Consider the following 21,221-nt stretch of genomic DNA (forward strand, 5'->3'; position numbering starts at 1 on the left):
GGAACAGAAATGAGAAAGAAAGCCCTGGAAATGAAAAGAAGAAGACTTGTTTTTCCATGTTCTGTTCTGGGGTAGCCTCAGCATAGAGAAAAGTGAGATTCTTCATTGACTCTTATGCCTAGTTGGTCAGTCATACACAAGCAGCAGTGGTCACAGGGCCATTTTTTTCATTAGGCTTTTCAAGGACCTATGAAAAGGTTTGGGACTGAAAAGGAAATTTTATTGGGCCCCAAATGCAAAAAAATACACTGCAAATCTGAAGTGAGTAAATATTCAAAGAAAGATCCCTGAAATATAACATGTCAACTTCATAACTGTAATTTATTGATAAACATGTCATTATATTTGAAAACCATGTGTGAGTTAGAAATCACTTGGTAAGAATTTCCTAATACCATGATTCCCAGGCAGTCATGGCAATCATAAATGAGTGCCCCACTGCCAAATAATTTCCAGTGAAAACTATTTTTTTAAAGCTTAAATTCTTTAAGAGTATTTAGATAATGTGGGAGTATTTTAATATGTTTGTTATGATGTGGGGATAAGCATCCAGAACCCAGGACGCCTAGGACCTCAGAAGTTCTTAAACAGCCTGTATGTATGTTTATCCTCATATCTTTCCACCTATGTGCCCCTTAAGCCTACCCAGATTTACTAACCTATAAACGCTGTCTACTGCACAATGATGTGTGATCAAATTTCCGCTCAACGCGCCACTTAAGTAAAAAGATAAGAGCAACAAATATAGAGAAGTTGGTGGAAGGGTCCCAGCATATATTATTGGCAGTAGGTGTCACCATATACATGACAGGAACTGTTCACAGTACCCTGGCTTGCATTAAAGCTGCTCCTGAAACCCCGTATTTTCAACGTGGTAATTCCTCGCTGCTAGGAACAATTGCTACCCTGATCTGCTTAGCTCTGCCCTTATGCAGTGAGCACTTATCAAGCCACTGCTGTGCGCTAGAGGCGGTGCCAAGGACAGGAGACCCAAACAGCCAAGTATCCCTGGTCACTCCTTCCTCTTCAGTCACCTCCAGCATCTCCCACTCGTGGGAAAGCTCATCCTGATTTCCGCAGCAGCCGACTCACTCCCCTCCTGCCTCCACCTCACGTCCCTGTTTATCCTACTCTTTGCTCCCCCAGCTTGAGCCTTTCCGTCGTACACTGGTTTCCCCGTGGCTGCCACGGCAGGTCCAGGTGCTCATCCTGCCCTCTGAACACCGTGCTCTCCCAGCCTTCTCTCTCCCCATCGTCCAGCAGGAGCCCCTTCTGGAGACGGCAGCCTGTCACCGCACTTAGAACAGCACGTTCTGGAGTCAGGCCCCTGTTCAAGTCTACGTTCCCTGACTTACTAAATGTGTGACCTTGAGCAAATGACTTAACCTTCCTAAGCCTCAGTTTCCTCATCCATGGAATGGCGTTGATGAAATCGCCAATATTCAACTGTTTTTCCATCTACAGAAAGGACAGTTCCCTACGGGTCAACCTAATCATTCTGGCCTCTTAGGATTAGTGGGCACTGAGTGAGCTCTGTGGGTTGGGGGAGGCTGGCGACTAGGGAAGGGAACTGGTGAAGGGCTTTCTTGGGAGGCAGTGTTTCCATGGTCGAGTCCCCACCTCTCCCTTCACACTTTCCAAGCCCAAGCATAGCAAGGGGGGTTCAGGAGAGCTCTGCAGCGTGTCTGCTGAGAGGACAGGTGTCAACTCTCCTGAGAAAACCAAAGTCACCGACAGCAGGGCTCCGACTCCTGCCCCGGAAATCTACAGGACAACGGAGGCGCTTGGTGGTGGCACCAAGAACCTGTGTGCCCGTGTGCCCTCTTCCACATTCAAGCACTCCGAGATTACCTTAGGCATATATACTGTACACATCCCACCCGGACAATCCAGGACACGCTCCCCACCTCAAGGTCAGCTGACCTTAACTCCATTGGCAACCTTAACTCCATCGGCAACCGTGTTCCCCTTTGCCCTGTAAGGTAGCATATTCCCGGGGCCCGCAGGTTAGGGTGTGGGTGTCTTTAGGGGCCACTGTTCTGCCTGCCACACCCTTCAGATCCACCCCAAGTCATCTTCTTTCCTACCTCCACCTTCACTGACCCTCATTTTCAAAACACCAGATTCCAGCCACACTGAAATCTTTCTAACATAATTTGGGACTTAATGTATGCATTGGTGAACTATTTCACTGAACGCTTCTTTAGATGAAGGGTAAAGTCTTATTCTGGTTCAGTACCCCTACTTAGCACAGCACTGAGTTAGGGGTGCCTTACATAACAAGGGTAACTTCATTGCAAGATCTCAGGGGGAGCAACAGAAGAGGGGCTGGAAGCACAGCTGTTCGTCTCTGTGCTCCAATATATGAGTTGGGGTCTGGGTTGGGGATCTCCAAGAACACGCCCAAGTTCAACGGGTGGCTAGGAGGACTCGGGGACTCAGCACAGAGCTGTCATCACAGCTGATCTATTACAGTGAGAGGATGCAGAGCATGACCAGCCCTGGGGCTGGGTAGGGGTTGGGAGGGTGAAGTCCAGGGGAACCAGGCTCCAGCATCCTCTAGTGGGGTCGCACAGGACGCGCTAAGTTTCCCCAGCCGCGAGCTGTGACAGCACGTGTGCAGAGTCGTCCATCAGGGATGCGTTAGAGCTTCAGTGCGCGGGGTCTTTATTCGGGGGGCCGTTCACACGAGCACCCTCTGCCTGATGTGCACCCAAACCCCAGACTCACAGGAGGACAGCAGGGGTCCGTCACCAACACCCCTGTCTGTTCACACGGCTTAGGCACAGGGAGCCGGTCATCAGTCCTGGGGTGGGGGGACCCTCCCCAAATCCACCTTCCCAGACACTGGCTGAGGGCCGACCCTGAAAGGCGGCCCTTCTGGGGACCCCAGTCTTGGGCCTGCTGTGTTAACTCTTCTGCACGTGTTCCTAATTCTGAGGGGGCTTTTGACATGCAAAACCTGCTACACTCGTTCTAAAGGAGACCGTGGCTGTATTCACCTACCATCAGCTGCGTTTACCTGCCATTAACTAGGGTGGGCTGAGTTTTCTTGCGCTTCACTGAGGCTGGGGGCTCATAATTAAGGACAAAGGAGCCGCTGCAGGCCAGCTTTTGGAGGACGGTGGGAGCAAATCCGGATCAGGTGGGGTGCCGAGTCTTCCAGGGAGGGGTCTCTCTCCCTGGGAACGCCTTGTCCTCCCAGCCCCAGCACGCAGGCTCACTTCGTCAGATACCAAACATGCAGGAGTGGAAGTTTTTTCCTCTTTTGGGCTTTAACGTTTCCAATTTCATCTGCTCTCCGGATTGGCCACCCGTGCTCCACAGTGCCTGCTGGCTCCCGGCTCTGTCAGCCACGTGGATCTCAAGAGGCCTCTGGTTTTCCCCTCCCCCAGCCTGACCCAGTGTCCTCCAAGTACAACTCGTAGGAAACGCAAGTTGTGGAAATTCCTGCAGATTGCATACTTCCACAGGAGCCTAATAAAGGACGACCCTAGTGGAATCGACCCCCTTCGACATGTCGCGTTGACTCTAAATTGAAGTTTCTGCTTAAGACCGCACCGGCGCGGCGAGACGAGACTGCCGAGGCGGTCATTAACTGCAGGACGTGGTACTGACGCTGCCACTGTGACCAGGCACAGCTCAGAAAACCAGAGAGAGAGGCCCAACAAACAGGGAGTAATGAGAGGTGTATCTGTCAGCAGATCACCGATCTGCACAGGTAAGAGAGGCTTTGAAGAATATCAGTGCAACGGGGTCAGGGCAGCCGGTAAGTCAGGAATTCAGAGCAGATGAAACAGGACATCTGCGAAGAAATAAGCTCACAATCAAGAATGTAACAGGGTTGGGGATGGCAGTGAGGTAGGCAAATATTTCTTAAACAGGACAGAGAAATTACTAACCAGAAAAGCTAGACAGACTGCACGTCATTAAAATTAAGAGCTTGTGTCCATTAAAAGACAGCACGCAGAGCGCAGCGGCAGGCCACAACTGGGAGGAGATAACGCCAACACACGTGTCCAAGAAAAAACGTATACCCAGACGTAAAAAGAAATCCTATGACTCAATAAGAAAGAAGATTCCATCCTAAATTCTCAGGCAGAGGCAGTTTATTGCATGGATCTGTAGGAGCAGTGGCTACTACAGGAATGCACTTTGCTCATTCTTGAGTTGTGGCGATGTTTAATTATCCACTTGGTTGTTATGGGAATATTCTCAGCTGTAACTGGGGGTTGTTGCTGTAATAGTGTATTGCCCGTACACTTCTGTCTCCAGTGTTTTTTTGGTTTTTTTTTTTTGCGGTACGCGGGCCTCTCACCGTTGCGGCCTCTCCTGTTGCGGAGCACAGGCTCCAGACTCGCAGGCTCAGCGGCCATGGCTCACGGGCCCAGCCGCTCTGCGGCATGTGGGATCCTCCTGGACCGGGGCACGAACCCGCGTCCCCTGCATCGGCAGGCGGACTCCCAACCACTGTGCCACCAGGGAAGCCCTCCAGTGGGTTTTTATGTGCCAAGTTTTCATAGCCTTGAGCCTGGGCAAGTGCTTTAGCCTTTTTAAAAGAAACGTAATCGAATTGCACAAAGCTGACCAGTTTTTTGTTTGTTTTTTAAAAAATTTATTTTAATTTATTTATATTTTTGGCTGCCTTGGGTCTTCGTTGCTGCACGCGGGCTTTCTCTAGTTGTGGCGAGTGGGGGCTGCTGTTCGTTGCAGTGCACGGGCTTCTCACTGCAGTGGCTTCTCTTGTTGTGGAGCATGGGCTCTAGGCGCGCAGGCTTCAGTAGTTGTGGCATGCGGGCTCAGTAGTTGTGGCTCGCAGGCTCTAGAGCTCAGGCTCAGTAGTTGTGGCACACGGGCTTAGCTGCTCCGTGGCATGTGGGATCCTCCCGGACCAGGGCTCGAACCCGTGTCCCCAACATTGGCAGGCGGATTCTTAACCACTGCACCACCAGGGAAGCCCCTAGAGCCGATCAGTTTTGAGAGATCATTAATGTCCTTGAAGTGGTTTTTGTGGGTGCAAAGCAAATGGTAAATTTGAATTGGTCCCTCTTATAAGAGTTTGCAATCAAGTCTGCTGAACTTACGAGGTTATGCCCTTGCCCTGATTTTATATACTTGTGTCTATCAATAAATATTGTGATACTTGAATTAAAAAAGAAAATAGGAAGAGTGAACAGCCACTGCACTAACCAAATAGCCAAGAAGCACATGAAAAGGTGATCAAGGACTTCCCTGATGGTGCAGTGGTTAAGAAACCACCTGCCAATGCAGGGGACACGGGTTCAATCCCTGGTCCAGGAAGATCCCACATGCCGTGGAGCGGCTAGGCCCGTGAGCCCCAACTACTGAGCCTGCGCGTCTGGAGCCTGTGCTCCACAACAGGAGAGGCCGTGACAGTGAGAGGCCCGCGCACCGCGATGGAAGAGTGGCCCCCACTCGCCACAACTAGAGAAAGCCTTCTCACAGAAACGAAGACCCAAAACAGACAAAAAAATAACAATAATAAATTTAAAAAATAAAATAAAAAGAAATGAAGAGAAACCAGCATAAAATAGTGGTAGTGGGTCTGGGAATGGAAGCGTTTCAAACTCAGTATAGTTGTCGATTTCTAGCTACTGTGCTATTTCAGAGAAATTATAATGTTCAAACTAAAATCACCAAAATTTTACTTTGCCTAAGCTGTTGAATGACATGGTTTTCACCCAAGGTTTTCCACTTCTCTCTTCTGGTTTTGACTGGAGGAAATTTAAAAATTATGTCATCCCTAGGCATTGAAGTTGCCTGTCTGCCCACCATGTAGATATCATCAGGAGAGGATGACGAAGAAAAAAGAGAAGAGAAAATGCGAGGGACCTCGGGACAGAGAGGGTGGGCAGGCAGCCTCGAGGAGGTGACATTTAAATTGGGACCCGAGAGCAGAGAAGTCGGGCATCCCGGCCGCTGAAGTCAGGTGGGTGAAAGGTGTTTGGAAACTACAAGACCAGCTCCGACCCAGCAGAGGCTTCCAGTGTCTCGGGAGAAGTGGCAGGGAGTGTGGGTGTTGAACTTGAGACTGAGCTACATGAAACAAGAGGAGCCTGGAGCTGAGAAGCGCTGTCCCAAGCACTGCGGGAGTTTCCTCCTGCCAAAAAAGCATTTAGTACGCTTCACGCTGTAGGATGTATGTGGGAGAGATTTTTGACTCATGTCCACTCAGTGCTTTCCCGATTAGATAATGTTTGACAGTAAAAAAAAAAAAAATGTCAGTCCCCACCATAACTTAATCCTGTTCAGAAGCTCTTTTTGGGGCGGGGGTGGGGGGAGGCGTTATTTTCAATTTGCAAGCCAAGAATACAAGCAAGTTACAGCAGCAAAAACCATGAAAAAGTAAGATTTTGACAGGAAAGATCAGTAATCCTCTAGGAAGGTCACGAGGGTTCTTACCCTTTCCTCCTGCTGTGGGCTCCCTGGTGAGTTGAATGGTGATCCCTCCCAAGAGACGTGGCCCCGGGCTAAGCCCCAGGACCTGGGAACCTTATTTGGAAAAGCGGTCTTTGTAGATGTAATTAAGTTAAGGATCTCAAGGTGAGACAACCCTGGATTTAGAGTGTCCTTATAAGAAGAGAGGACTCACCACAGGCAGAGGGAAGCAGGGGTGGGAGCGACAGCGGCCCCAAGCCAAGGACCACCCAGGGCTGAGGCAGCCGCCAGAAAGAAAGCATGGAATCAATTCCCCTTCAGAGCCTGCCGACACCTTGACTTCAGCCTCCAGAGCTGTGCGCGAATACATTTCTGCTTTTTTAAGCCCCCCACTGTTTGGCGATTCATTAAGCATCCACAGGAAACTCGTACAGATTCCCTAGCAATCAAGAACATTTCTGAAATGCATATATAATGAAATGCACAGGATTGAAAAAAAAAAAAAAAACCAGTTGTACTGACGTGCGTGTCTCTCTCTCTGGTAACTGAAGACACCCCAGGAACCCTGATAACTAGACAACTTCCATGTATCAGAATTCCTTAAGAAGAGTCACTGGCCCGGCAAGGGGCCACCTGTCACTGGCAGCCACGTATGCATTCCGCCACGGAAACAGTGGGGTCCTGAGGCTTCCTCCCCAGGACATTCAGACTAAAATGTAATTCCAAACTTCAGTGCCAAGTGACTAAGGTGGAATGTGAAACCCTGAACAATGGCTTTTAACAGGGATAAAGAAATACAAAACATTTCTGTTAAACATCTTCTATTTAACTTCCTGGTAAAAGACACTAAAGCACTGAACCACCTTTATTTCAGGGAATGGGTACAAAGCTGGCTCTTCTTGGGGCCCAGGTGGCCTCCAACCCAGGATCTGCTCAAGTCCTAACTGTGCCTACAGTGTATCTATACAGCCTGCTGTGGATCAGCATTCCTCGCCACGAAATGGGATCCAATCCTCATAACCGGGGGGAAAAAGGATTGTGATGACCAGCCTCTCAACAAATACTGTTTTGCTTCCAAAGTATTCAAGAAAATATTCAAGATAAATATTCAAGTGGCCCTAAAATCACCACTGCATTCAGAAACCCAAAAGGACTAAAAATGTTACCATCAAATCACGGTGTCCCCTGGTCTGTATACTTAGCAGGAGGACTGGTCACCAGTTGACCTTGGTCAAACACTTGGGAAGATTGTTAGTTCAGAGAAAAAGAGAGAATGTCCAGAAACAGTCACCAGAATCAGCACAAAATCAAACTCCAGAAGCCTCATCCCCTTCAGCACTTTCCCCTCCTCACCTCCAGAGAGCCACAGCCTCAAGGCACCCCATAACCCTTCCTGTGACATCCAGACCAGGTGGGCAGGAGAGCCTGCCACATACTCAGTGAGGCTCACTTGCAGTAATGGGGTGGACAGAACCCAAAAATGGCCCCCAAGGTTTCCCACCCTAATCCCTGGAGCTATGAAGGTGATGAGGTATCACACCCTAATTATGTTATGTTACATGGCAGAAGGAATTTTACAGGTGTAATTAAGGTAATCGGTTGACCTTGAGTGAATCAAAAGGGAGATTACCTGGGTGAGTCTAATCTAATCACACGAGCCCTTAAAAAGCAGAGAGTTTTCTCCAGCTGGTAGCAGAAGGAGAAGTCAAAGGGTCAAAGCATGAGGGGGCCATATGGAAAGCATAAGAAGGGATGTAGGTGGTATCTGGGAGCAAAGACTGGTCCCAGCTGACATCCAGCAAGGAAACGGGGACCCTCAGTCCTACAGCCGCAAGGACCCAAAGTCAGCCAACAGCCTGCGCAAGCTTAGAAGCAGAGCCTTCCCTTGTCGAGCCTCAAGGTGAGAACGCAGCCTCGCTGACACCCTGACTGCAGCCCATGAGACCCTGAGCAGAGAACCCTGCTCAGAGAACCGTGGACTTCTGACCTACAGAACCAAGATGACAAATGGGTCTTGTTGAAAGTCATTAAGTTTGTGGCAACTTGTTATCCAGCAGTAGGAGACTGACACAAGTAACATTCCATCAAGCGTGCTAGCTGCTTGGCCAGCTGGAACTGGTAAATTCACACAGCAAGGGAGCAGCAAAGAGTCCACACAGCACCAGTTACTGCCAGGCCCTGTACACTCCCATTATGCCCAATAGGGCAGCCACTAGCTACATGTGGACACTGAGCATTTGAAATGTGGCTGGTATGAACTGAGATGTAAAACACACTAGATTTTGGAGACTCAGTACAAGAAAAAAGAATGTAAACTATCTCTTTAATACTTTTTATATTGATTGCACGTTGAATTGATAATATTAGGAATCTATTGGGATAAATGAACTATATTATTAACATTGATTTCGCCTGTTTCTTTTTAGTTTTGGGGTTTTTTTTTCCTTTTAGTTTTTAAATGTGACTTCGAGAAAATTTTAAATTAGGCCTAGGGATCACGTTGTATTTCCACTGGACGGTGCTGATCTAGGAATTATCTCCTGTAATCCTCCCAGCTCCCCTGTGAGGTGGGTGCTACGCTGTGGTTCAGAGGAAAAAACTGAGACTTTGCAGAATAAATTGTTCAATGTCAGAGGGTGAGGGAGTGAACCAGGGATGAGAACCGGGGTTATCAGAGCCCAAAGCCCATTCTCCCGCAGCTTGGTGGGCTACTCTCTCAAACGACAACAAAAGTCTGCATTTTCAGCAGAGGCCACTAATGTCTTAAACCAAACAAATGGCTACAGATGTGGACAAAACCATAAGCCGATCTATTTAGGGAAGTATTTTGGGGTGGAGGGAGAGCTTTCATCGCCCTTCAGATTATACTCTAGGAACTGACTCTGATAAGCCCAGGGAACTGGATCTTTGAAATGAGTGATGAAGCAGTCATTAGGGAAATTTGGGGGTTCTTGGTCTCCTTCTCCATGATATCCAAGGACACGTTATAAGAAAAGAAAGGTTAGGGAATTCCCTGGTAGCCCAATGGTTAGGACTCTGCACTTTCATGGCCAAGGTTGTGGGTTCTATACCTGGTCAGGGAACTAAGATCCCACAAGCCACACGGTGTAACCAAAAAAAAATTTTTTTTAATTAAAAAAAAAAAAAGAAATGTTGTTAAATGTCCATCGACAGATGAATGGATAAAGAAGATGTGGTACATATATACAGTGGAATACTACTCAGCCATAAAAAAGAACGAAATAATGCCATTTGCAGCATGGATGGAACTAGAGCTTATCATACTAAGTGAAGTAAGACAGAAAGACAAATATCATATGATACCACTTATATTTGGAATCTAAAATATGGCACAAATGAATCTATCTATGAAACAGACTCAGCAATATAGAGAAGAGAGTTGTGGTTGCCAAGCGGGAGGGGGTGGGGGAGGGATGGAGTAGGAGTTTGGGATTAGCAGATGCAAACTATTATATATAGAATGGATAAACAACAAGGTCCTTTAGAGCACAGGAAACTATATTCAATATCCTATGATAAACCATAATGGAAGAATACGAACAAGAATAGATATATATAAAACTGAATTACTTTGCTGTACAGCAGAAATTAACACAACATTGTAAATCAGCTATACTTCAATTTAAAAAAAAGAAAGAGGGCTTCCCTGGTGGCGCAGTGGTTGAGAGTCTGCCTGCCGATGCAGGGGACACAGGTTCGTGCCCCGGTCTGGGAAGATCCCACATGCCGCGGAATGGCTGGGCCTGTGAGCCATGGCCGCTGAGCCTACGTATCCGGAGCCTGTGCTCCGCAACAGGAGAGGCCACAACAGTGAGAGGCCCGCGTACCGCAAAAAAAAAAAAAAGAGAGAAAGAAAAGGTTATGATCCATACAACACGATCCATTTTTATAAATGCCTTTTATAAGCCTTAGCATTTGAATCACAAATAAAGAAGTTAAAGGTGCCAGTTATCTTTTTCTTTTTAATTTATTTATTTTATTTATTTATTTTTGGCTGCGTTGGGTCTTTGTTGCTGCGCGCGGGCTTTCTCTAGTTGCGGCGAGTGGGGGCTACTCTTCGCTGCGGTGCGCGGGCTTCTCATTGGGGTGGCTTCTCTTGTTGCAGAGCGCGGGCTCTAGGTGCCCGGGCTTCAGGAGTTGTGGCTCACGGGCTCTGGAGCTCAGGCTCAGCAGTTGTGGCACACGGGCTTAGCTGCTCCGCGGCATGTGGGATCTTCCCAGACCAGGGCCCGAACCCGTGTCCCCTGCATTGTTGGCAGATTCTTAACCACTGTGCCACCAGGGAAGCCCGTGCCAGTTATCTTGATGTAAGTTCTACCCAACAGTCTTCCAATTACCCAAAACAAAACTGCAGAGAAGCCTGCCTGTCAGCGGCATATGCTGCCTCTGCGTCCCACTATGGACACAGTCTAGGAACAGAAAGGGAAGTGGTGGCCTGTGTCCCAGCACCATATAGAAAACCAGCAGGATGCAGTCCTTCCACCTCCCTAAAGGCCAGTCCCTTGAGGGATCGGGGGCCAGGGGTCACCCTTGACACCAGGAGAAACTGAGGGTTACTTCAGGAAGTGGTGATTTAAGGATGAGGCCCAGTCCCTCATAATCACCCACTCACTGTTCATCCATTTCCACTCTATCTACTGATCCCAAGACACGTGTCGTATTTCACACTTTTAGTGTCCCATTTCAATTTATATTCAATTTGCACTCCTTCTTAGCAAATGTTGATCCATTTACAATTCAGTGTTTATTGTGTCAAGGATGCTGATTTCCAAATTTCTCCCTTGCAAAGGCTGTTATTGTAATTTCCATGCCTATCATCAAGGATGCAAAGATCTTCCAAGCACACCACCTCCCAGAACGCCTCCTGGGATTGTTCCTGGGGTGGAGATCAGGGGAGGTGGGATGGTGTTGGTAGGGGGATCTCCAGGATCATGTTTTGAAATCCATTCTAGACTTGTTTTTGCTATTAACATGTGACACTCACTGTTACTTCTCAAAAAATCTTGCCCCAAAGATGCTGACCTCGCTAACATGGACTGCAGCTCCAGCAAGGAACTAGGGTCCTTCCTGCTCATCCCGGGATAGGCGGAGCGTGACCTGGGGGGAATGTGCTTCCTTCTGAGTCACAAGACCAAACTGGGGTGACTGTGGGTCGGGAAAGACAAACACCCCACTCAAGTCCCAAGAGCTTGACGAGCAGATTATCATTTTTCTCACACTGGAGATGAACTGAAATCCTTTGTTTTAAAAGTTATGGCTCTGCCTTTGAGCCTTTGTGTATTTTAATTTTTATCAAGGGTTCTTACCTGCCAGCATCTCGCATGGCTAACTTTGGGTGCATTAGCCTGAGTCCATCCTCTGCTTAAGATTAGAAGCAGGGCGCTTGAATTCCCTAGACCCACTCCTCCCCCCACCTCCCCCGTGTGCTGCCTTTTAAAAATTGATTATCTGATTTGTACACACACGTTCATAGTGGCACAATTCATAATAAACAAAAGGCAGAAACAACCCAAATGTTCATCGACGGACAAAGGGGATAAACAAATGTGGTCTGTGCATATAACTAAATATTTTTCAGCCCTAAAAAGGGAGGAAATTCTGACACACTACATCATGGATGAACCATAAGTACATTATGCTAAATGAAAGAAACCAGACACAGAAGGACAAATACTGTCTGATTTCACTTATATGAGGTATAAACGATAGGCAAATTCGTAGGGACAGAAAGCAAAATAGTGGTTACCAGGGGCTGGGGGAGCTGGAAGGGTGAGTTAGGGTTTTATAGGGACAGAGTTTCAGTTGGAGAAGATGGAGAAGTTCTGGAGACGGATGGTGGGTGATGGCTGCACAACAACGTGAATGTACTTAATGCCACTGAACTGTACACTTAAAAGTAGTTAAAATGGTACGTTTTATGTTATGTATATTTTACCACAATAAAAAAATTTTAACACTTTCGGCAACCGGGAAAGATGAATGAGATGCACTCTTTGAATGATAAATATTAACCTTATGAGAATGAAAACTTTCCAATTCTGAACTGTTGAATCAGCAGCTAACCAAGGAATGTAGGATGGGGGAAAAAAATCAAATTGCTATTTCCTTGAACATGTGTAGAAAAAAATTGGATGTTAATACATATTTTGAATGTAAAAATATATTTTAAAATATGTGTAAAAAACTTTTGAGGAGTTGAGAGAAAATATAAAGATCAATTTCTATGTAAGGCTGTAAATTGCTTGTTTCCACTTACTGATTCCTTTGTTTCCCTGATCTTCACTATGGATTTAATTTAGGGCAGCCCCTCATTAAAATTGGTTTTACTTTTTATAAAGATAAAAGATACTTGTAGGAAATTTCCACATTGTAGAAAAGCGTAAGAAAAAAAATTAAAATTCCCGGAAATTAAATCACTCAATATAAATACCATCAACATTTGGATAACACCTTTCCAAGCCCCTTGCTATTCTAATGGCTGGAGGTAGGTAGATTAGCTGGACAGATTAGAAGGATAGATAAATGATTGATGGATGGATATATAGATTAGAAGGATAAATGATGGATGGATGGATAGACAGATTAGAAGGATAGATAAATGATGGATGGATGGATGGATAGGTTAGGATAGATAAATGATAGATAGATGGATAGATAGATTAGAAGGATAGATAAATGATGGATGGATGGATGGATAGGTTAGGATAGATAAATGATTGATAGATGGATAGATAGGTAGATAGGTAGATAATGAATGGACGGATGATGGAGAGATAGCTAGATTAAATTTACACAAATACGATCATTATATTTGCTCTTTTTTTACTCAGCAAAACATTGTATAGATCATTCCATGTTAAGGAATATATATATCTTCAGAATATATGATGATAAAAAAAATTCATCCAGAAGACATAACAATCCTAAATGTGTATGCCCCTAAAAACAGAGAATCAAAATACATGAATAAATAAACAATAGAAATGAAAGGAGAAAAGGCCAAATGCTAAAATTACACTTTGGGGAATTCCCTGGTGGTCCAGTGGTTAGGACTTGGAGCTCTCACTGCCAGGGCCAGGGTTCGATCCCTGGTCGGGAAACTAAGATCCCACAAGCCATGCAGAATGGCAAAAAAAAAAAAAAAAAAAAAAATTATACTTAATGACATAAACACTCTCTCAGAAACTGATAAAATAAGTAGACAGAAAATCACCAAGAATATAGAAGACCTGAACAACACAGCAACCAACTTGACCCAATTAACACTTACAGAACAGCCAGCCAACAACAGGATAGTCTTCAAGATGGACCATATCCTCAGTCACATAACAAACCTTAACAAATTTAAAATAATTGAAATCATACAAAGTAGGTTCTCTGACCACAGCAGAATTAAACTACAAATTAATGACAAAAAAAGACACTTAGAAGCCCCCCCAAAAAATATTTGGGAATTAAACACATGTCTAAATAATTCCTGGGTCAAAAATAAGTCACAAGGGAAATTATAAAATATTTTGAATGGAATGAAAATGAAAATACAAAATATCAAAATTTGTGGGATGCCAGTAAAGCACTGCTTAGAGGGAAGTTTAGAGACATCAGATGCTTAGGTTAGAAAAGAAGATAGTTTTCAAATAAGTAATCTATGACTTTACCTTAAGAAATTAGGAGGAAAAAAAAAAAAGGTCAAATTAAACCCAAAGCAAGCAAAATGAAAGAAAAAATAAAGACAGGAACAAGTGTGAATTAAATTAAAAACAGAAGAACAGTAGGTAAAATCAATAAAACCAAAAGCTCTTTCTTTGAAAAGATCAAAAAAAGAAAATTGGTAAACCTCTAGCCAGACTGACCAAGAAAAAAAAAAAGACAAAAACTACCAAAATAAGGAATATCATACAAATCTCAGAGATATTAAACAAAGAACAAAGTAATATTATAAACAACTCTATGAGAAATTGGACAACTTGGATGGAATTGACCAAGGACACAGACTAACAAAACTCACAAAATAGATAATCTAAATAGTCCTATATCTAAAGAAATTGAGTTTGTATTTTTAAAAAACCTTCCAAGAAAGAAACTCCAAGCCCTTTACCAAACATTTAATTAAGGAATAATACAAATTCTACAGTGTCTTCCAGAAAATAAAAGATAAGAGAACAATTCCCAAGTCATTCCATGCAGCCAGCATTATCCAGATACCAAAACCAGAGAAATACTACACAAGACAGGAAAATTACAGACCAATATCTCTCATGAATATAGGTACAAAAGTCCTCATTTAAATATTAGCAAATCACAGCCATTCATAAGAAAAAAAAATCAACACCAAGTAGAATTTAGCCTGGAGTTCTAGGCTGGATCAACATGAGAAAATCAACCAATGTAATCCACTGTATTAGGAGATTAAAGAATAAAAACCACACATCATTATCTGGATAGATACAGAAAATGTATTTGACTAAATCTAATATCTATTCATGACATTAAAAAAAAAAAAACCTCTGCAAACTAGGTTTCCGCTTCTCCATTCTTTGTCCATTGAATAAAGCTTGTGCTGTTCCAGTCTCAAAAAAATAAAAAACCTCTCAGCAAATTAAGAATATAAGGGAATTTTTCTAACCTGATAAAGGACATCTACAAAAAACCTACAGCTAACATTATACTCATCGTTCAAAAACTGAATGCTTTCCCCCTACATTCAGGAATAAGGCAAGCATGTCCACCCTCACCCTACAGAATTGAAAACATGTCTTCCCAAAAATCTGTACAAAAAAACCTCAAAACTTACAGCTTTAGCTTTGCTCATAATAGCTAAAAATCAGAAACAATCTAGATGTCCTTCAGTGGATGACTAGATAAAGAAACTGTGGTATGTTTCCATACAATGGTATAGTATATGGTTCATTTCCATAAAACAGAATACTACTCAGCAAAAAATAATAATAATAAGGAACAATCGATTACATACAACATGGATGAATCTGAAATACACTAAATGAAAGCAGCCAGACATAAGAAAGTACAGTCTGTATGGCTCCATTTATACGACATTCCTGAAATGGCAAAACTAGAGGGGAGAGGAGAGGTCCATGACTGCCTTGGATTAGGGATGGGGGGGGTTCCGTCTACAAAGGGGCAGCTCGGGGTACTGGGTGGGGTGGGAAGTGGCACAGCTCCATTTCCTGGTCTGCTGGTGGCTGCAGAACCCCACACAGTTGTCAAAACATAAAGAACGTACCTCAAAAAAAGTGAAACTTACTATACGAAAATTTTAAAATAAATTTTGTAGAAGCTAGAAACACACACACACACACACCCATTTCCCAGCCATCCTCCCATGTACGGTCTTATAGATAAACTTTAGATTAATTGTGGGGCTTTTTTTAAAGCTCACGAATAATTTGCTTGGAACTGCACTTGAATTATAGATAATTCGTGAAGAACTGACATACTTTCAACAGTAGGTCTTTCTATCCAAGAACATCCGTGTCATCTTTTATGCCCTTTAACAGAGTCTTTGATTTTTTTCACTTTGGCTCCTACACGTTGTTATGAAAATTTTCCTAGGTTTTTAATGCATTTTGTTGTTACTGAGAATGAAATCTTTTTTCCATTACGATTTCTAAGTGATCATTATTGGTTTAAAGGGAAAATACAGATTTCTGAGTAGCTGTTTTATAACTGGCCACCTCACTCATCTCCCTGTTCCTATTAATATCAATTATTAATTAATATGATGACACATATGCTTACATCACCCATCAATAGTGACTGCTCTTTTCCACCATGTAAATGCCTGACTTCCCTTTTTTCAAATTGCGATGACTAACGCTTCGAAAACAGTGTTAAGTAATTCCACTTTTATTTTCTAAGTTCCACCCGCAAGTAGGAGACCAAGCAGCTGTCCAGCCTTTTGCTCTCGGGCATCATTTTTCTAAACTCAAAAACAAAAGCGTGGAGCCTGTATACACATCGCTCTGTGTTTCTCACAACTTCCCATTCATTAAAAATTAATGACTCAGCAATATTGAAAATTTTAAAGGAAGAAAGCAAATGGTTGCTCCCCACGCTACGACCCCGGCCAGCCGCCTCCGGTTTGCTCCCTGCGCTCATCCTGTGTAGTTAGCACTTAGCTGTTATCGGACCATAGGAAATGTCAGTTCAGAGGTTGAAAGCACTTCCTGGATTCTGCACGCAGACCCTAGACCCAGACAGGCATCCGCGCACGTTCCCACCTCCCCATCAGAAACGGCGATAAAACAGTGGAAAACAGAAAGCATCGGAGTGACGGCTCCTCTAAGGCTCACTGTGAGAAGACAGGAGGGAAACAAACTGGGCGTGGTGGCTGTCCCGTGCTCCCCGCAACCCCAGAAGGTGACAGAGCTGGCAAGGAAGCAGACAGCCAGAACGGCCGTACTGTCAGGCTGCGCGGGCTGATCCAGCGGCTGGAAAGCCCAGGAGAGCTGTCCCTGTCCCTGTCCCTGACTGGCTGGGTGACCGTGGACACATCAACTCCCCTTAGTAAAGAGAGCAAACTGAATTTCTAAGGACACTTCCAACCCTAAGTTCACAAGTCAGTTTCTTTGGGGAAACTGGGCACCTGGGATGAGGGTTGAGCCATCAGAGCAAGACAACTGAGAAGCAATTCCAGGTTTTTTCCAGATCGTGAAATCAACCGCTCCTTGTGTTGGAAAGGACCGGAGGGCTGACCTAACGTAACTTCCTCCCCTTTAGGAATCCCCTCTCAAACACCCCTGACATCCCAAGACTGCCTGATTCTGACCCTGTGTCCTTTCCATGGGTCTAAATGGCAGTTCTCAGACGCTGGTACAGGGACAGCACCAGTCTGAGACGGTCTTCATCCTTTGGAGCCAAAATTTCTTTTATGAATAATGACACTGCCGTATGGTAGCTGGTTTTTAAAATCACCTTATAGGGCTTCCCTGGTGGCGCAGTGGTTGAGAGTCCGCCTGCCAGTGCAGGGGACACGGGTTCGTGCCCCGGTCTGGGAGGATCCCACATGCCACGGAGCGGCTGGGCCCGTGAGCCATGGCCGCTGAGCCTGTGCGTCCGGAGCCTGTGCTCCACAACAGGAGAGGCCACAACAGTGAGAGGCCCGCGTACCGCAAAATAAATAAATAAATAAAATAAAATAAAATAAAATCACCTTATAACAAAATCAAAGCATCAATTCCCCCAACACACGCAGGGTTTTTTTCCTGCTAGTGTTTAAAACACCAACGAGTAAGAAGCCCTAGAGAACATCATATGTGATCAAACACATCATATATGAAAGTAGAACATGCTGGGAGAGTAGCTCTGTTTCTGTGCATGTGATAAAGACTAAATGCAAATACAAAAATATGGTTTGTGGTGGCGAGAATATAAGTGCTATTTCACCTTTTCCCCCCTCACACCCTGAGATGGGAATGCAGGATCACACATGTGTGTAGCACCAGACTGTCTACAACTGATGAACGTGCATATTAATTACTGAGCAAAGGAACAGAAACTCACCCAGGTAGTCTCATGCCTGACATGTGAACAACCAGAGAAGATTTAAAATAGTCCTAGAAACTGGGAAGTGTCACTAAGGTGCACTAAGCTGGGGACCTGTGTTTGAAACCAGCTCCCATCCTCCTAGGTTTAAGGCAGAGGTTCTCTTGGACACTCACTGACCTGGGAGCTGTGTAATATAAAGAAATGCAGAAATAGGGGGAAGGTGTATATTTCAGATTGTCATACCTCATTCTCAAAAGGCATTAGACCATTCTGACCAGTTGTTTCCATGAGTTACAGTATTTAAACTGTTCCCAGATATTAATGCTTTTGACCAAAGCACACTACAATCTTGCACAAAAATACACTATATCCTTCAGAGGGAAGGGAAATATTCTTTTTTTTAATTAATGTTTATTGGAGTGTAGTTGCTTTACAATGTTATGTTAGTTTCTGCTGTGCAGCAAAGTGAATCAGTTATACATAGACATATATCCACTCTTCTTTTTAGCTTTGGAGTAGAAATATTCTAATTGGCATCCTAGATAAATACATTATTGGATAAAGTATGAATGGGTTTTCACGAGAGGCACTGTGCTTTAATCTTACTTTTTCCAGTAAAATCAGAACAGAATAGAGCCTAGAAATAGATCTACTTAGACGTGGCCAATTGATTTTCTATAAAGGTGCCAAAGGCAATTGAACAGAGAAAGAATAAGCTTTCTAACTAATGGTAGTCCCAGCAGCTGAACAACTGGGCATACATATAGGAAAAAAACAAGCAAACAATGACTCATATCATATACAAAAATGAACTCAAAATAAGTCTAAGACATAAATGTAAGAGCTAAAACTATAAAACTTCTAGAAGAAAACACAGGAGAAAATCTAAGTGACTTTGGGTTGGGCAAAGATTTCTTAAACAGGACACAAAAAAAGCACAAACTATAAAAGAAATATTTGAGGGGCTTCCCTGGTGGCGCAGTAGTTGAGAATCTGCCTGCCAATGCAGGGGACACGGGTTCGAGCCCTGGTCTGGGAGGATCCCACATGCCGCGGAGCAACTGGGCCCGTGAGCCACAACTACTGAGCCTGTGTGTCTGGAGCCTGTGCTCCGCAACAAGAGAGGCCGCGACAGTGAGAGGCCCGCGCACTGCGATGAAGAGTGGCCCCCGCTTGCCACAACTAGAGAAAGCCCTCGCACAGAAACGAAGACCCAACACAGCCAAAAATAAATTAATTAATTAATTTAAAATTTTAAAAAAGGGCTTCCCTGGTGGCGCAGTGGTTGAGAGTCCGCCTGCTGATGCAGGGGACACGGGTTCATGCCCCGGTCCGGGAAGATCCCACATGCCGCGGAGCGGCTGGGCCCGTGAGCCATGGCTGCTGAGCCTGCACGTCTGGAGCCTGTGCTCCGCAACGGGAGAGGCCACAGCAGTGAGAGGCCCGCGTACCGCAAAAAAAAGAAAAAAAAAAAAAGATATATTTGATAAACTGGACTTCATCAAAAATTTTAAAAGTTTTGCTCTTAGGTGGCACTGTTAAGAAAATGAAAAGACAAACCACAAAAAATAGTTGCAAAACGTGTATCTGACAGAGGACTTGTCTCTAGAATATAAAGAACTCTTGCAACTCAATAATAAGAAAACAAACAACCCAGTTTTTTTAAATAGTCAAATGATCTGAGCAGATGTTTCATCAAAGAAGATAAACAGATGGCCATAAGCACATGAAAACATCATTGGTCATCATAGAAATACAAATTAAAACCACGAAGGGATACCCCTATATGGTCATTAGGAGAGTTAAAATTAAAGCACTGACACCACCAAGTGCTGCCAAGGGTGTGGGGCAACGGGCACTATGGCACTGCTGGCGGGAGTGTGGAGTGGTGCAGCCCCTTTGGAAAACAGTCTGGTGGTCCCTTAAAAGGTAAACCATAAACCTATCACATGAGCCAGCAAGTCCACTCGTAGGTATTTGCCACAAAACCAGAAAACATATGTTCACATTAATATATCTGTAAATGAATGTTTCTAGCAGCTTTATTCAAGGCTTCAAAAACTGGAAACAACCCAACTGTCCATTAACTCGTGAACTGGGGACTCCCCTGGTGGTCCAGTGGTTAAGAATACGCCTTCCAATCCAGGGGACGTGGGTTCGATCCCTGGTCGGGGAACTAAGATCCCACATACCGCGGGGCAACTAAGCCCACGCACCTCAACTAGAGAGCCTGTGTGCCACAAACTACAGAGCCCGCGTGCTCTGGAGCCCGTGTGCCACAACTAGAGAGAAGCCCACGTGCCACAACGTGCCACAACTGAGACCCGACACAGCCATAAATAAATAAATAAATAAAATATTAAAAACTTCATTCCTAAAAAGACTGGTGAATTGAGGAACAAACTGGGGTGTCACCAGGCCATGGAATCGTATTCAGCTAAAAGAACAAACTGCTGATACACACAAGGGTGTGGGTGAATCGTAAAAGCGTGACATCAAGTTTAAAAAGCCAAACATAAAGACTACTTACTGTAACATTCCATGTACATGCAATTATTTAAAAAGACCAAACCACAGTGAGAGAAAGCAGATGAGTGGTTGCCAGGGACCAGGGAAAAAGGGAGGAGATTAGCTACAAGGAGATAAGAGAACTTCGGGGGGTGATGGGAATGTTTTAGCTCTTAATTGCGGTGCTTACACGACTATACACGTTTGTTGAAACTCACTAAATTGTACACTTAAAACTGGTGAAGTGTATTGTCCATAAATTACATGCTGGCAAAGCTGAACCCCCAAAGGCATCCAGAGTCCGTGACCAAGAGCAAGTCCATTACTGCAGTCACCAGAGGCTAGAGTGGGGAAGTAAGACTTCAGTTTCGTTTTGCCAGAAGACTCCTCTAAATCTAGGTGAGTGAAAGCAAAACACTGCAGAATTTTCAGGCTTTTTCTATGCCTCCCCCATGCCAGGCCCCTAGCCCAACCATGTGGCTCTCCGGGCATGTGGCCCAAGACTCTCGGTTTCTCTTTTTTTAGGCAACTTTGACCTCATGCTCAGAGGGGTTTTGGTTCTCAGCTGCCATTTCAGCGTGGACTTTCCACACCGCGTTCCCCCATGGACATCCCGGACCTGGAGGCTCAGTGATCTGAGGATGCTCACGCCCACCCTCATCCTTCATTTTCTGTGACACTTGGCTAACGCTTACATCAAGGGTAGTCTTGAAGAGAGAAGGGTTCTCCATGGACCCGTCACGGGATGACAGATGGATCCACCTGGAAAGGCAGGAGTTGGACAA

The sequence above is a fragment of the Mesoplodon mirus genome, assembly GCF_964341445.2.
Source record: "Mesoplodon mirus genome assembly, chromosome: 19".
Lineage (NCBI taxonomy): Eukaryota > Metazoa > Chordata > Mammalia > Artiodactyla > Ziphiidae > Mesoplodon > Mesoplodon mirus.